Source organism: Squalius cephalus, assembly GCF_949319135.1.
Source record: "Squalius cephalus genome assembly, chromosome: 1".
NCBI lineage: Eukaryota > Metazoa > Chordata > Actinopteri > Cypriniformes > Leuciscidae > Squalius > Squalius cephalus.
In genome coordinates this window covers 55,070,747-55,088,827 of record NC_137122.1, presented here as the reverse complement: position 1 = coordinate 55,088,827, position 18,081 = coordinate 55,070,747, and the positions used below count along the sequence as shown (strand labels likewise).

Genomic DNA, 18,081 nt, shown 5'->3' with positions numbered 1-18,081 from the left:
CACCCTAGTGTGGCAGCAAGAAAATATTCCCCAACAATGGAAAGATGCAAATCTTGTCACAATATATAAAAACAAGGGTGATAGGTCTATTTGTGAAAATAGTAGGGGGATCTCACTTCTTTCAGCTGCAGGCAAAGTTCTGGCAAAGGTCATGCTCCATCGACTTGTCAATGCCATTTCTGAAAATATACTACCAGAATCCCAAAGTGGATTCAGAAGAGGTCGAAGTACAGTGGACATGATATTTACCTCACGCCAGCTGCAGGAGAAATGTCGCGAGCAACATAAGAATTTGTTCATTGCTTTTGTGGATCTTTCCAAGGCTTTTGATACCATACATCGTGACCTCTTATGGAAGGTGCTTTTGCATTTTGGATGTTCTGTGAAGTTTACCACAATCTTGAGACAGTTTCATGATGGGATGACCGCCAAAGTAACATTGGGTGGATTAGAATCGTCAAACTTTGCAGTAGGTAGTGGAGTAAGGCAGGGTTGTGTTCTTGCACCTGTCTTGTTTAATATCTTCTTACTCTGTGTTACAAAGCTGCTGTATAAAGAGATGGAGGAAGAAAGTGGGGTTGCAGTGGATTATAGACTGGATGGTAACCTCTTTAACATCAGGAGGTTCCAGGCAGTCACAAAGCTACAGTTGGTTCGTGTGCTGGAATTGCAATATGCGGATGATTGTGCCCTAGTGTCACATACTCCAGAAGATCTACAGTCCACTCTTAAAGCGGCTGTTAGGGCGTACAGCAGGATGGGCTTAGATGTGAATATCAAGAAGATAGAAGTCCTCTGTCAATGGTCATTGGATCCCCTACAGAAACCTCCAGTATTTACTATTTATGATTCACCACTTGCCACAGTATCACACTTCAAATATCTTGGCAGTTACTTATCTGGTGATTGTAGTATGGATCAAGATATTCAACACAGGATAAAGCAGGCTGCATCTTCATTCGGGAGACTGAGGAAAAGAGTGTTTAGCAATGCTAATTTACATCTACACACAAAGATTGCTGTTTATCGGGCAATCTGCCTCACCACTCTCCTGTATGGTTGTGAAACATGGACCATCTATGCTCGACATCTGAAAATGTTGGAATCTTTCCACATTAAATGCCTGCAGCGTATCCTCAAAGTGACATGGCAAGATCGAGTGCCACATATTGAGATCCTGAAAAAAAACAACTGTTGGAGTATAGAAGCAACCCTAATGCTCTACCAACTCAGATGGCTTGGTCATGTTGTGAGAATGCCGCCAAGTCGCCTTCCACGTAAGATACTCTACGGTCAATTACATCTTGGCTCCCGATCTGCAGGCGGTCAAAAAAAGAGGCTGAAAGACCAACTGAAAGGCTTTCTTAAGAAGTGTGTGATAAAGCCCACATCCCTGGAAACTAGTGCAGTAAATCGCACTCTCTGGTGGCAACTCTGTCAGAATGGAGTACAAAGCTACGAAGACAGGAGAACTGAACATCGCCTGATTAAAAGACATCAGAGAAAGCAGGCCATGCTTGTTCCTCCCCCCTTAAGGCCATCAGTACCCCTTTTCCACCAACAAGAACCGGGTGCTGGTTCAGAGCCAGAGCCAGAGCTGGTTCAGAGTTGGTTCGACTGACGAGCTTACTAAGAACCGGTTTGCCTTTCCACCGGCTAGAGAGCCACAACAGAGCCAGATCTTACGTCACTGTATACGTCTCATGTTGCCCAGCAACCGCTAGTGCGGTAGCGCCAAACACAAACACGCCAGGCTTGTTCGAGATGCATCGGCTTCTCGCAGATCGATCGCCGCATGACATCAAAGCACTGCGATAGCGATCTAAAAGCACAAGGAGTCGTATGCTCTCCAAACACTCCCGCAGCTCCGATCGCTCCGATGCATCTCGAACAAGCCATCAACAATAACGGACGTTGCAATACTATGGATGCTCATGGGTTTGCAAAAATACATCGGAATCCAACGCGTTCGTGCAGATCGCCGTAACTTACATAGACGGATATTATAATCGAGCTGCTATTAGCTCGACTAGCTGCTATTTAAAAATGGCGGTCACAAGTTTCTATTCGTCTTGTTGGTCACGGTAACCCCGCCCCCAGCCCCTGACGCAAGCGGTTCTTTCTTGGCTCCGTTCTAGACCCTGCAATGATTTGGTGCTACTTAAGAACCATTTTTACTGGTTCGGAGCTGGTGCTTTGGCGGTGGAAAAACAAAGAACCGATTTGAAACTAGGCTCTGGCTCCGAACCAGCACCAGCTCTGCCTTGGTGGAAAAGGGGTACAGGAGAAACTTTTATATGCCCTGTCTGTGAAAGACAGTGTGCATCCCGCATCGGACTATACAGTCATCAAAGAACCCACAAATTATAGGAGACGTCATCATCGGACGACGATGGACTACCCCAGAGAGAGAGAGAGAGAGAGAGAGAGAGAGAGAGAGAGAGAGAGAGAGAGAGAGAGAGAGAGAGTGTGTGTGTGTGTGTGTGAGAGACAGAGAGCTTTTCTCAAACCCTGTTTTGATTAAAATCTTATTATTATTATTATTATTATTTTTCATTTCATTCATTTTTTTTTTGTAGTGACACAAATTATTTGTATTATTACTATCAAAAAGTGGCCTATATTTCAGTTGAAATAATAAAACTGAAGGATAATTACAAAATGAACAGATTGAGGATAGTGTGGTTTTGAGTAATGAAATGACAGAACTGGTTGTGAACAATGTAAGGAGTGAAGATGTGGAAAATGACATTAGTAGTGGAGAAAATAGTGCTGGAAAACAATCCCAGTTCAAAATGTGAGGAAAATTGTGATGCAGAAGATAAGGGATGAAGAAGCACTTTCTGAGATTTCAGATATTGGGTCACAAGGGATGGAGATCATGAACTCTTTACAAGAAATAAATGACTTTCACAACGTTTGATAAAGTTGTTGATGAAATAATTCTTTCCAGCTGAAAAGGATGCTTGTGAAGAAAAGACCACAATATGGCGGCCGGTGCAGCAGCACGGCGTGCTGTGGGAGAGTTTACACAAGAGTTTTCTCGAATTAAACCGGAGATTTACCATACTGAAGACGGTATAGAGTCATAGTAAGTCGAGGATGAGCTGCTGAACTTTATTATGATCAAAATGCAAACACTAAGCCACAATGATATTGTGTAATGAGCAGTTTCAGCTCTGAGCGGATTGAGTCTTCAAAGACAGTTTTGTCAGAGCTCCTTCCACACTACAAACGAAGGATCTCCCACAGGGGACAAAAGAAAGACATTAACAATGTCAAAATGTGCCTGCAAGTGCTTAATGAGTGCGGTGAAGAGATCTCAAGATTTGTATCGCACTTCCTGGATGAATTACCCCCCGTCTCATTTAAACACATCGATGTGTCTGTGCTCCTTGGGAAAATGCAGCAAATCAATGCTGACATTGACTACCTAAAAATAACTATGGGTAGGGTTGCCAACTTCAGAAAAGGAAAATGTGGGACACTCAAAATATTTGTACTGTATCACACAGTGTACGTCATTTCAGTGTCTGCAGTTAAGTATGTGTTTAAAAGGTTATCAGACATAAACACATTTGTATTGCTTAACCTATTTATGTATTTAATCCTAAAAATAATTTTAATTGTCATACATAAAAAAATGTCACATTAGAAACAAACCATCGTTCAAAATAACAGCATTTATCTAAAATAGAAAGCTTTTTTTTAACATTATACACTATTACAGTTCAAAAGTTTGGGGTTAGTAAGATAACTTTTTTGGAAAAAAATTAAAGAAAGTAATTGCCTACTTTTATTCAGCAAGGATACATTACAAGTGACAGTAAAGACATATAGGGCCCTATCTTGCACCCAGCGCAATTGACTTTGTACACCGACGCATGTATCATTCCTATTTTGCACCCGCGCACAGAGGACTTTTCCCTCCACAGACGCACGTCGGTAAATTAGGAAATGAACTTGCGCTCCCGGGGGCGGTTCAGCGCAAAGAGGAGGCGTGTTCTGGCGCAAACGTTCCCTCATGCTATTTTGCAGGTTTAGAAAACAATTGCGCCTCTAACCAGGAAAAACCTAGTCTAAAGTCAGTGGCGCGTTGCGCATGTTATTCATGTGCTATTTTAAGGGCGCATGCTTGGCCATAACCAATGTAGCGTGTGCACAACGCGCATACACTTTGCTCCTCTCATCTACACACAGACGCAGCGGTTCTCATTTTTAGAAAATCATACATTATTACAAGGAAAAATATTAACACTTGAGGGAAATCATTGTTGTGTTCATGAAGATGTGAAAAAATAAGCATAAATCTAGCTTACACATTTACCCAAATTTGTATACGCCTGTTTAACCAAAGCTGATTTGGGTGGGTTTCTCCATCCCCAATGTAACTTCTCTGTGTTTAACGGCCCTGACGAGAACGTTGGTCTCCTCGGCTGTGAACCGCTCCTGGTGTGCGTCTGGCAAATCCGCCGTTATAATAGCAATCTGCCATGGAACAAGCGCGCCTGCTCTTAAAGGGAATGTGAGATGTCGTTATGATTGGTTTATTTCATCTATGAATAATGAAGCTACTTCAGACCAACCCATTTTAGATTTACGTCGGGCGCAAGAGTCATTTATCCAGCCGATATAATAGCAACAGCGCCCAAGACCCGCCCACAAAGTTACTTGCGTTTCGCGCTTGATACTTGCGTTTCAGATCGTTAAAATAGGGCCCATAATGTTACAAAAGCTTTCTATTTCAAATAAATCTCTTATGAACTTTTTATTCATCAAAGAATCCTGGGGGGGGGGGGGATGTTTTAAACCTTAATAATAATCAGAAATGTTTTTTTGAGCATTATTCCCTCAGGTAGATTACATGTTTTCTTGCGTGGCTGGATGTTAGACTCATGAACAATAATCATGTTGTTTGCATTAGCCAAAACTGATTTGCCGAAATCAAAACGTGGACAGTGAAAGGGAATTACCGTTAGCGCGAGACGAGTCCGACTTGAAGCGGAAGCAACCAGACGGCAGAGGATTATGTTCACAAATCAAACAATGATTTGTCTCAAAACAATGATTAAAAAAAGCTGTGATTGGATGATGACAGGTGTCGGTGATCATTCTCAAGTGTCGTGATCACTGCTGCTGTTGTATCAGTCAGTGGTTAGATCAGCGTAGTAGGCTAGTCAAAAAACGGGACATGGGAGGTCACGCACGGGACAAATAAATTAGGCCCAAAATACAGCTAATTCGGGACAGTTGGCTACCCTAACTATGGGAACTCAGGTAGCTGCCTGTGAAACATTGCGGGAGGTTTCTGTTAAAGGAGAACTCCGGTCAATTTTAACATTGAGCTCATTTTTTTGTACATTTGGAGTGCTGTCAATACAGAGAACAACGACAAAAATCGGTGTTGCCTACACCATGTTATCCTCTTTTTAAAATTTGCACCCCAACAACAAAGGGAAAAGAATGCTAAAGATTACAAATGGAATGTTCAATATTTTTTTCATTTTTTTTGCCTACCTATGAATTAAGAGGCATTGTTAACTTACATTCTAATTACATGTACAATCAAGGCATCAGATGAAAGCTTATCTTCCACTCTTTCTAAAGGTGTGCTCAGTTTGTTTCTAGCATAAAGTATCAGGGAGATATGGCTCACGATTCATGAATATAATTAAACCGTTTTAGCATGTTTGGGTGATTCTGGGAGTTAAAGCCGAATTTGAGGTAACATTGTTTTGACCCTAATTACAAGTTTCCAGCAGCTTGTTGACCGGGTTGGCCACCCAGGTTGTGATCCTCAGACATCATAGATTTCATTTTTATATGACAACCTTTTACAGCAGCCCATGTCTGCTAAACCCCCTTTGCCCCCTGGGTATATCCTATGAAAAAGGCTGATGACCCCAGGCCATCCAAAATGTAGATACGTTAATTTCTTCATCAGAACACAAACATTCTATCAACTTTTATTTTATAAGCCTAATATATGCACATATATGCATTCTATAGCTACGTGATGGCAAGCAGATGCAGCCAGAATATGCTATTTATCATGTTGTGTTCATATTCTAGTCTCAAGTGCTTTCCTGTATCATCAACAAGTACAGTATTTACTGAATTCGTTTTCTTACCAGTCTTGAGATAGCCATGTTAACCCTTACGAAAATTAACTATGGTTTAACCACAAAGAAAAGAAAAAAAAAAATGTTAGGCCTATTTGTATTTGTAGTATAACTGTGGTTATTGAAAATGGTAATAAAAATCCGCCAAAAACGTGGTTACTATAATTAAAACCGAGGATATTTTTTAAGAGAAGAGTTTTAAGCTTCCAGGCAGTGTTTCAAAATGAAAAGGGCGTTTTCACTGAAAAGAATCCAAACGGACTGACTGACAACAGAGGTTACAGAACTCCTGCTCACGGCTGCTCGCCTCTTGACGAATACGATTGCTTTGAACCACTGTTGATCTCACAATCCACTTCACGAGAGTAGACTGAGGCCCCGTCCACACTACTGCGTTTTCGTTTAGAAACGGAGAATTAAAACGAATACGATCTCCGTCCACACCAGCGTTTTTTAGCTGCGTATTAGAATTGATCTCCGTCCACATTAAAACGACTGAAAACGCGGATCACGTGACCATTCACCAACACTGGGCATGCGCGTGCCGGTGTAAACAGGAAAAGGATTGACTATTCCTCAGATTTGATGAAGAAGAAAGTAGCTAACATTACCGCTGCACACGAGAATTGTCAAACATCGATCGAATTGGCAGTTATAGCATTGTAAAATGCAGAATTTAGGGAAGGAAGGGAAGGATACGCCATGACCGATGACACCCAATCATAGAGCCGAGCGTGAGCTTCTGCGTCATCGTTTCTAAAGTCCTCCGTTTTGACCCGTCCACACTAAAACGCCCTCCGGAGATTCAAAACGAAAAACGGGTCGGCAGCGTTTCTAAACTTCTCCGTTTTGGGTCTCCGTTTTTACCGTTTTAGTGTGGACGGGAGGTGCAAACGTAGCAAAAGTTCTCCGTTTTTAAATGAAAACGCAGTAGTGTGGACGGGGCCTGAATTCAAATATCCCGCTTGCCCAAACTCGACTGATCAGCTAACGTTAACCGTTGTGGGCGGGAGTAAGCGGGGGGGGGGGGAAGTAATGGCGGCGAATTTGAATCTGCGTCATCGCGCGCGCACGCACTCACACACAAAGACCTGAATGCAACGGAGATTTGGAAAAATATTCATAAAATATACATGAAATTATGGGAGAATAAGACAATGAAATAATGATCAAAATGAGTATAAAATAAAATGTGAAATAAAAAATAATTCAATACAGGCCTACTGTAGCCTATGTAGGGTAGGCTACTGTATGTACAAATACTATTATTTAACCTTAAAAAAAAACTCACTTTAACCCCCACATGCTTAATAATCTGTAAGGAAAACATATTGAATAGATATATTGAATTTACTTTTTCTAATTTCACAGAAAAAAAATCTGTAAAATATTACCTAATAATTTCTGTAAAATTACACATAACTCTGTAAAAATACAGACAAGTTCCTTTTAAAAAACGTAAAATTGATGTAAAACCAAAATACAAGCAATTACCTGCAAATTTAACAGTGGACCTTTAAATTACAGCCTTTTATTTTACAGATATTTGCTGTAATAATGACAAAACGGTAAAAATCTGTAAACAAATACAGACAATTACCTGTAAAATTACACTTTTTTTTACAGTGTGTGCTGTAACGGACCTTATAGCATCACAAAATGTTGCTGTATAGTTTTTGAACACTGATAATATTGCTCAGCTTAATGACAATGCATTTATCTCGCTCTAGAATAGAAAAAAATATATATATGCAGACAGGTATCCATGTTGTTTTGAAAATGTTTATTCCACGGAGTTCTTCACACAGTTTGAGAAAAGTATTTCGGATGTGGTCCACATCAAGTCTCTGTCAAAACAGTGTTGGCTCAAATCCGTTTTGCAGATATGGGCCAGAGCAGTTTTTAGCCCTTTTTTAAATGCAGTCGGCTCAGATATGTATCACAGATTCGGGCCACACCACTGTAGGTGTGAAAACAGTATCGGCTCAGATTCATATTGCAGATCTGGACCAAATCAGTGTCAGACACAGCTAATGTCTTTCGGTTACCTATGGGAAAAGTGATCTGGGCCAGATCTGTAAAATTATATAAATACTGAACTGATGGCAGTTAGAATGTTTAAGCTGAAACCTTTATCTGGCACGGATCTGGTTCACAATCAGAAAACGTCTCTAAGATAGAAACGGAGGCAAGGGGCTTAAAACGGATCCAAGGCACGACAGAGCACATCTGAGGCACTACAGTAATGTTGTTTTAACAAAACAGTTGTAGGCTATGCAGTTTGTTAGGTAATGCAATACTTTTAATGAGCGTTCTCATAATAAAACATGACAGTAGAGCCAGAGTGACAAATCTGTCCGGCATTAACCCAAAAGTCCGTAGTATCATTAAAGAGGCAGAGTCTCTATCAAATGAATATACTTTGTCTGTTTTACTGCCTAAATGAGCATGGTCGACTCATGTTGTTTGATTGCACATAGAGTAACGCAAGGTAGCCTACTGAGAAATATAAGAAAAGTGCGGAGAAAATGAAAAATAGTTTTAGTGTATCCATAGTTCAACAGAGAACAGAGAAAGTCAAAAAGTCAGCAGAAGGACCTTGTTCCAGAGTGGCTTGCACTTACCAATGCAATGTAGCCTACTGTCAATTATCCAGGTATACCCACACAGCTAGGCATCCATTAGCACGCAGCTCCCGTTTGACTAAGTTCAGCTCACCAAGCTCGCATCTCCCCCGCCAGGCTACTCCAGCTCCCAGACCGGCTGTCGTCGTATTTCCTGGTAAGACTGCAGCAGTTTCCACCGCGGCTCCGCCGTCAGATTCCCGTCAGACAGACGCGTCGCGCAAGTGAATTTTCACATGGATCCAAGCACCTTTGAATTTGTATCTCCGCGAGCGGCTCTGGGTTTGAGCGTTTAAACTCGCGCTGATGTTTTTAGCTCTGCGAGCGGCTCTAGGATTGAGTGTTTAAACTCGCGCTGATGTTTTTAGCTCTGCGAGCGGCTCTGGGTTTGAGCGTTTAAACTCGCGCTGATGTTTTTAGCTCTGCGAGCGGCTCTGGGTTTGAGCGTTTAAACTCGCGCTGATGTTTTTAGCTCTGCGAGCGGCTCTAGGATTGAGTGTTTAAACTCGCGCTGATGTTTTTAGCTCTGCGAGCGGCTCTAGGATTGAGTGTTTAAACTCGCGCTGATGTTTTTAGCTCTGCGAGCGGCTCTGGGTTTGAGCGTTTAAACTCGCGCTGATGTTTTTAGCTCTGCGAGCGGCTCTGGGTTTGAGCGTTTAAACTCGCGCTGATGTTTTTAGCTCTGCGAGCGGCTCTGGGTTTGAGCGTTTAAACTCGCGCTGATGTTTTTAGCTCTGCGAGCGGCTCTAGGATTGAGTGTTTAAACTCGCGCTGATGTTTTTAGCTCTGCGAGCGGCTCTGGGTTTGAGCGTTTAAACTCGCGCTGATGTTTTTAGCTCTGCGAGCGGCTCTAGGATTGAGTGTTTAAACTCGCGCTGATGTTTGTAGCTCCGCGAGCGGCTCTGGGATTGAGCGTTTAGTTGGCGTTCCACAGTCACTCTGGTCCTCCAGAGTACTCGCAAACTTCTCTTCAGAAGAAGAATATGTATCAGATGTATTAACTCACTCATTCACTGACTTCACCTTCACACACATGCCCCAATACACCAATGATGATTCTGTCTTCAACTTTGAAACAAAGTGTGTCCACAGTGGAGGATTAAGACTCTTTGGTGGCCCTGGCCACTGACACCTAGAGTGTCATACAGTCTTGGTTAAAGCATTATAAACCATGAACTGAAGCTGCAAAAACAGGGCCATTTTGATGGGCCATCAAACTCAGTTCCTGGAGGGCCACAGCCCTGCCGAGTTTAGCTTCAACCCTAATTAAACACACCTGATCAGCTAATCAAGTCCTTCAGGCTTATTTGAAAACTGCAGGTGTGTGTGTGTTGAAGCAGGGTTGGAACAAAACTGTGTAGGGCCCTCCAGGAACTGAGTTTGACACCTGTGGGCCGCTAGAGTGTTATTTTAATGAAAATAAATTTACTGTTTTAAATGTTTATACACCCTATGAATCATATGAGCATGAGGACGAATTTCTGAACAGGTTAGATTTTATTCAGTCATTCATAGGATAATAGCTCATCTTGTGTCTATGTTATGGGTATTTTAATGCTGACATGTCAGATAGCAAATCGTTATTTGCAGCACATAGCAGCAGTTTTGTAATGAGTCTAAATTAATTCTATCGAGTAAAGCTCTGTTGCCTGACACAAGTTTTACCTACGTTAGTGAAGCGTGGAACACAACATCTTCGTTAGACCATATTGTGACCACAGCTGATGCTCATGTCTCACTGCAATGTGGAGATTTGCTATGAACTTGCCACCTCTGATCACATACCTATTGCTGCTCTGTTAGATGTTGAGAATGTCCCCCTGCTGTCCAGAAATAATAATGCTGCTTCCTCAAGTAAACTGGTCAAAACTGAGTAAAGAGGTGGTGGCTGGATACTCATTGCGAACAGAAAGTCTTTTAGATACACTGTAAAACCTAACAGTAATATGTACTAAATAGAATTGAGTTCACAGCACTCAAATATTACCGAAACTTGAATGACTGAAACAGAACTCAAACTGAATGAGTTATAGAACATTTCTAGATCCCAGAATGATAATTGTATAATTAAGAGATTAAGTGATGATTGAGCATTAGTGATGAGCACCTGCTGTTACCAAGCAGAATCACTGAAGGAAAGAGAAACACAAGAACTACAACTGACTTCCAGCCACAGCAAAATCATCTGGAGATAAAAGAAGACATTAAATATCTCAAGATTTCAGCAGAGGAGGATTAAACAACTCCATGAACAGCATTACAAGCTTCACTTATTATTAACCACTTTGACTTTATCACTGCCATTCGTCTACAGAAGTTCTTATTAGAATTAACAAAGGTTTAGAAGTTGATGAGTTTCATTTAAGGTCACCATGATGGAGATCAGCGTTTGCTTTAGTTGGGCTCTTGGCCCTTGTCTTTTGCACTTAAGATTTTCTTTGGCTGCTATAATTGAGTGTTTATAAAACACATTTGTTTTGGCACATACGCCAAAAGTAAATATGATATTAATATTTATATCTTAATATAATTTTTCTTAAAATAGCTTACTGATCTGGACTAAAATGTGGGGTATGTGCACTCTTTAACTTGTATCTCATAAAGGTGTGTTTTTGCTTTAGCTACTTAAGAAAATGAAAATCCCTCTCTCTCTAAACTTGAATAAAATATAAACACCCATTTCTTTTTACATTCTTTTTTTAACTGCATTCCAAACCAATAGCTTGTCTAGTAAATAAACGACTTACAGAGACATACACGGACATGTTTTTAATGTCATTTTCAATCTGCACAGTCCATCATCAGTGGCCAAAAGAAATCAAGGTGACTTGACACTTTTTCCAAAAGTGTTCCACCAACAAGTGCCTGTGCCGTTGTACTTTAAAGATCAGGAGCAAATTTATGCAATCCACACTCACCTGACATCAATTCTGGGCAGCACACACACACACACACACACACATTCACAAGATCAAATTCACCATGGATGTCCTTTTTAATTTATTTAATGTTAAAAAAAAAGAAGTTTTTTATCAGTGAGCAGGAGCAACTGATAGGAGGATACAAGAACAGTTAAAAAAGAGTGGCAAGCCATAGGGGGTCTACGGGGGTCATCATCATAATTTAGAAATGGTGTTAATAAATAATTATATATTATTTTTGTGAACAACAATGGAGTTTAGAAAAGGGATAAATTGTGTTTGTCTTCATAAAATGCTATGTAGGACACTGTTTTAGCTGTATGGCGACCAATAGTGAATAGTACAGCAGATATTTAATCGAGGATCCATATGATTACACAGTACTGTATGTTTAATGGGCTAAATATAGTTAGTATCTAATTGTAACTTTATATAAATTCACAACAACATATTTCATTCAGTCTCCTGTATAACCTACAGTGAATATAACTATTCTACAGTAGGTCATATATCATTACTTATCATCTGATCCAACTATGTGTATTATTAATATTTTAATTCACAAAAACAAATAGTCTTCTGTAGGTTTAGTGAAGCCCAACTGAATATAGATATTTAAATCCGTAGTTCAGATCTAGAATGTAACGTTTATATTTAAACAAAAAACACAAAATTGGTCAAAGTCTATGGACGTTTCGAGCGTCGATTTCATGATGTTTTTTCGCAGTATATCCCCCTACTGGACGCATCAGGAACAGCAGGGGCGTAAATCTGTCTGGGGTGTAAATCTGCCTGGGCCGTATATCTACCGGCTCCAGGTCTGCAGCCTCCCTATAGCTTGAAAACGACAAATATAACCAGATTGCATTGTTTTCTACAGTACATTACTGTTTTAATGGAAAATGGTATGATCCTGTCAGAATTTGGCCTTTTTTTACAGCAAGGGTTAACAGTGTATGTGTATAAGAGGTGGTGAACGAGGAGGAAGAGGATGAAGACGAGAAAGAGTGGTGTGGAGAATGTGGTCAAGGCTGGATCTGGCTTTAGGGTTTTTCCCTTTGCCTGCAGAGATGACATTGTCTGTGATGTGGAGAGAGTCCTCCGGCCGGAGGAAAGCCAGGGCTTTCTACGATGATGGACAGATGATCAACAGTAACGTAATCATCCACGTCACCAAAGAGCGCTTGGGTTGAATTTGTTTACAACAAAGATGCCGCCATCGCGTCTGTTATAGAAGATATCGACAGCGCATTAATTTTAAAAGAGGAACAGAGAACCGCGATCAAGGCATTTGTCGATCGGAAAGATGTTTTTACCGTCCTTCCTACGGGATTCTGCAAAAGTTTAATTTATCAGCTGGCCCCGATGGTTGCTAAGAAGATGGGGCGCAATGAAATCCCTGTGGTCATTGTGGTTTCTCCATTGCTATGATTGGTTGTATGTCTGTCCAGTTGAGTGCAGAGGCATTTTCCTTCCTGGTTCGGTTGAAACACGCCCCATAATCACAGCTCAGTGGAGCAGTATCAGACTCATATTCTGACTAGAAGCTGAGTATGACGACGTCAGGCTAACGAATTTGTACGATTTGTCTAAACCCCAGTGATGGGTAGGTTTAGGGGCGGGGTCAGGGGTAGGTCATTCGTAATAATTCATACGAATTGGGCAACTCGTAAAATATGTACGATTTAGCAAAAATCTTACAAATTCGTACGAGTTAGGTCGTATGAATTCGTAAGAATTAGCCACCTTGAAAAATACATACATTGTGATTTAAAAGACAAAATCATCCGTTCTGCCATTTCTTACATCGTGTCTACCCCGTGCGAGGCTGTCTACACTGGACAAAGCAAATGTGCAAATTATTTGTCCTCCGTGTAGTTGCGTGTAGTAGCCGCTACTTCAGAAGAAGATCTGTTTACTGTCAATGAATCATCGTGTTGTGCCACGTCCAGTGTAGACACTATCACGAATTATGAATTTTCATGTAGCCAGCAATAGTCAATAAGACAACAGACTGTCAGAAAACAGTAGCCTGGCAAGCCAGACCTACATCAAGATGTTGGGTCTGGCAACTCACCATAGACACGGCTCAATCCGAGGGGCGGGATAAGCGGCTGTCTTTCAAATTCCCTCTGCACGCAATAGGACAGCGCTACAACCAACCAGAGCGTTTTCCCAACAGCGGAGCTAGTTGATAGATTCAACTTTTGCCATATTTGGCCGGCAAAACTACGAACACATCTTCCTTTTTTTTAAGAATGACTTACAGCAAGTGCCGTTCTTTGCTCTTTTCTCAAAGAAAAACCTAACTCAAAGTCCCCCAGAGTCGCGGACAAAGCCGATTCGAAAGATGTTCTCCAGCAGCAGCAGCTCTTTGTTTTCAAGTGGCAGGGAACCGTCGCAACTCTGTCGTCATATGTTAAGCCCGCCCCGCCTACTCTATAGACGACGTGATTGGCCTGACCCAATTTAGGTTTTTGCAGCTCGAAAGTCAATGGAGAGTTGCTAGACTGCCCTGGCTGCAAAATACATTTTGCTGCCGCTAGGGTGCGTCTAGATTTCTAGGCTAAGAAAACAGATGTCATGAGCAAAATGTGTTAACATTGCAAACATGTTAATTTTACCTTATTTGAAACTGCTACGGCAGCAGGGAAGATAATAAGATAATAATTATGATCAAGCATTTGAGTGTAATCCTGAGTTTATCCTGATGGAAATATAAAGAAGCCTTAAACTCCAACAATCTTTTGGAAACAGGGTGTTTTAAACAAACAGTTCAATTTGAATGAAGCGCCCATAGATTACAGCTCCATTTCAAGGGTGCAAATATCTTCAAAATGAATCAGATTCAGTTACCGCCCATGAGTGTAAAGCCTAACGTGACTGGTTGTAGCGATAACGTGCTACGATTGGTCAGCTCAGTGTGGCTATTATCTGATTGGATTGAGTAAAGGGTAGGTGAAGTCCACTTATTTGTCACGATCTGCTCCGAGACGAGGGTTGAGATCCAAATGCAGCTTTATTGTATGGGGCAATCCAGAGGCGTAATCCAGTGTACAGGCAAGGGTCATACACAGACAGGCAGTCAAAACACAGAAACAAAGAAACAAACAAACAAACAAAACAGGCAGGGACCAGAGGCAATAGAGTAATCCAGGGACCAGAGGCAAGAGAGTAATCCAGGGAACAGGGCAAGATATCCAAAACCAAGAGACAAGAAAACCAGGAGAATGCTCAGAAATGCAGTGTAACTCTTAAACAAGACTTCGCCGTGAGTGAATGAATGAACATGGTATAAATAGACTGAGACTAACAGGATGATGAGACACAGGTGAATGCAATCAGTGAATGAGGTACAGGTGAATGTGATCAGTGATAAGTGATGATGAGTCCGGGCAGTGAGTTATGGGAAATGTAGTTTGTGAGTGAGTGATAATAGTCTTATGTGGAGTGCCCTCTGCTGGCTCTCAAGGGCACTCCAGCTGGTGACCGTTACATAGCCCCCCCTTTAAGGAGCGGATTCCAGACGCTCCTAAAACTGTCCAGGAGGGAGGTGGAGCGGAGGCGGACCCGGGGGCGGGATGGAGGGCCAGGCCCGTGCAGCGGAAGAGGACCTGAAGACTCCGGCAGGGCAGAAGGCCAGGGCGGAGCAGGCTGTGCAGGCGACCAGGGCGGAGCAGGCTGTGCAGGCGACCAGGGCGGAGCAGGCTGTGCAGGCGACCAGGGCGGAGCAGGCTGTGCAGGCGGCCAGGGCGGAGCAGGCTGTGCAGGCGGCAGGGCGGAGCAGGCGGAGCAGGCTGTGCAGGCGACCAGAACGGAGCAGGCTGTGCAGGCGACCAGGGCGGATCAGGCTGTGCAGGCGACCAGGGCGGAGCAGGCTGTGCAGGCGACCAGGGCGGAGCAGGCTGTGCAGGCGACCAGAACGGAGCAGGCTGTGCAGGCGGCCAGGGCGGAGCAGGCTGTGCAGGCGGCCAGGGAGGAGACGACCCTTCAGGCGGCCAGGGCGGAGACGACCCTTCAGGCGGCCAGGGCGGAGACGACCCTTCAGGCGGCCATGGCACAGGAACAGACACCGGCTCAGGAACAGGAACAGACACCGGCTCAGGGACAGGAACAGACACCGGCTCAGGGACCGGAACAGACAACGGCTCAGGGACAGACACCGGCTCAGGAACAGACAGCGTGACAGCGGCCATCTCTGTTGAGGGCTCAGGTTCAGGCGTGTCGGCGGCTATCTCTGCTGAGGGCTCAGTCGACGTGGCAGCGGCCATTTTGTCCAGAGACACTGGCTCGGCGGTGGCCATCTTGTCCGGAGACACTGGTTCGGCATACGTGACTTGAACAGACTCTGGATCGGCGGCGGCCATCTTGTCCGGAGACACTGGCTCGGCAGACGTGACTTGAACAGACACTGGATCGGTGGAGGCCATCTTGTCCGAAGACACAGGCGTGGAGTCGGCCATCTTGTCCGAAGACAAAGGCGTGGATTCGCCCATCTTGTCCGAAGACAAAGGCGTGGATTCGCCCATCTTGTCCGAAGACACAGGCGCAGAAAGAGGAAGAGGAACAGATTCAGGCTCAGGAACAGATTCAGTCTCGGCGGGACGAGACTCTTGACGGGCGGACGTGACGTGAAGCTCAGTCTCTGGATCGGCAGAAGTGACGTGAAGCTCAGTCTCTGGATCAGGATCAGCGCGTTCTGAGCTTGACGGGACCAGCGTCAGCGAGGGCTTTGAGCTGGGTAGGACCAGCGGCGAAGAGGACTCTGAGCTGGTTAGGACCAGCGATGAAGAGGGCTTTGAGCTGGACAGGACCAGCGATGAAGAGGGCTCTGAACTGGACGGAACCAGCGGCGAAGAGGGCTCTGAGCTGGGCAGGACCAGCGGCGAAGAGGGCTCTGAGCTGGGCAGGACCAGCGATGAAGAGGGCTTTGAGCTGGACAGGATCAGCGATGAAGAGGGCTCTGAGCTGGACGGAACCAGCGATGAAGACTCTAGCTTGGCGGGCATGTCGCTTGCTGTCTCAGGCGCGGCGGGCATGTCGCTTGCTGTCTCAGGCGCGGCGGGCATGACGCATACTGCCTTGGCTTCGGCAGATTTGGCGTGAAGTGCGGGCTCGGCTGAACTGGCGTGAAGTGCAGGCTCGGCAGGGCTGACGAGGAGAAGCTCTGGCTGAGGGGATACTGCGGGCTCACGGAGCTCCTCCTCTACCCCGCCCACAGTAAACGATGATCCGCTTAACAAAAGGGCCAGATCAATATAGCGCTCCAAACTCTCGTGAGGATCATGCAAGGGAATGAATGAACTGAGCGTTTCAGATAGCCCTCCCCGAAAAAAGATCTTAAGGCAATCTGTGTTCATTGAGGTGAGATGTGCCATTTCAATAAACTCCTCGACATACCTCTCAATCGGCCGACTCCCCTGACGGAGACGCAGGATTTGTACTGCTGTATCTGTTGGCATCGCTGCTGGATCTAGGTGGGGCGAAGTCTTCTGTCACGATCTGCTCCGAGACGAGGGTTGAGATCCAAATGCAGCTTTATTGTATGGGGCAATCCAGAGGCGTAATCCAGTGTACAGGAAAGGGTCATACACAGACAGGCAGTCAAAACAAAGAAACAAAGAAACAAACAAACAAACAAAACAGGCTTGGACCAGAGGCAATAGAGTAATCCAGGGACCAGAGGCAAGAGAGTAATCCAGGGAACAGGGCAAGATATCCAAAACCAAGAGACAAGAAAACAAGGAGAATGCTCAGAACTGCAGTGTAACACTTAAACAAGACTTCGCCGTGAGTGAATGAATGAACATGGTATAAATAGACTGAGACTAACAGGATGATGAGACACAGGTGAATGCAATCAGTAAATGAGGTACAGGTGAATGTGATCAGTGATAAGTGATGATGAGTCCGGGCAGTGAGTTATGGGAAATGTAGTTTGTGAGTGATAATAGTCTTATGTGGAGTGCCCTCTGGTGGCTCTCAAGGGCACTCCAGCTGGTGACCGTTACATTATTTGTGGATTTGTCTGCATATGTATACTAGAACTGTTTCAAAATCCACAGATGCGTGCAGCGATTTACAAATGCACAGAAAGCGGTTCACAAATAAATGCCAGACAGAGTGTTTGTGACATAAAACACATTTTTAAATATATAAATTTTTTTATTTGCAAATCTCATTTTATTTGTGAGTTTTATAATTTTTTTGTAAAACTCTTTACATTTATTTCTGGATCTTAATGTATTTATTTGAGAATTAGATTTTTTTGGTGAATCTCTTTACATTTGTTTCTGAATCTCAATCTATTTATTTGGAATAATGCAACACTAACCCCATAGTAGAAGCTACATATGTACATTTTACTCCTCCAAACAATGCTAAAAATTAAACGTGCGTGTTATAGGCTATGAC

At 43.4% G+C, this 18,081-nt stretch overlaps 1 protein-coding gene across 1 annotated transcript in view; it reads left to right on the top strand.

The window, feature by feature from the left end:
- Nucleotides 1-18,081, top strand: part of mcrip1 (MAPK regulated corepressor interacting protein 1) — a 362,891-nt gene that overhangs the window by 222,449 nt on the left and 122,361 nt on the right. The window lies entirely within an intron of this gene.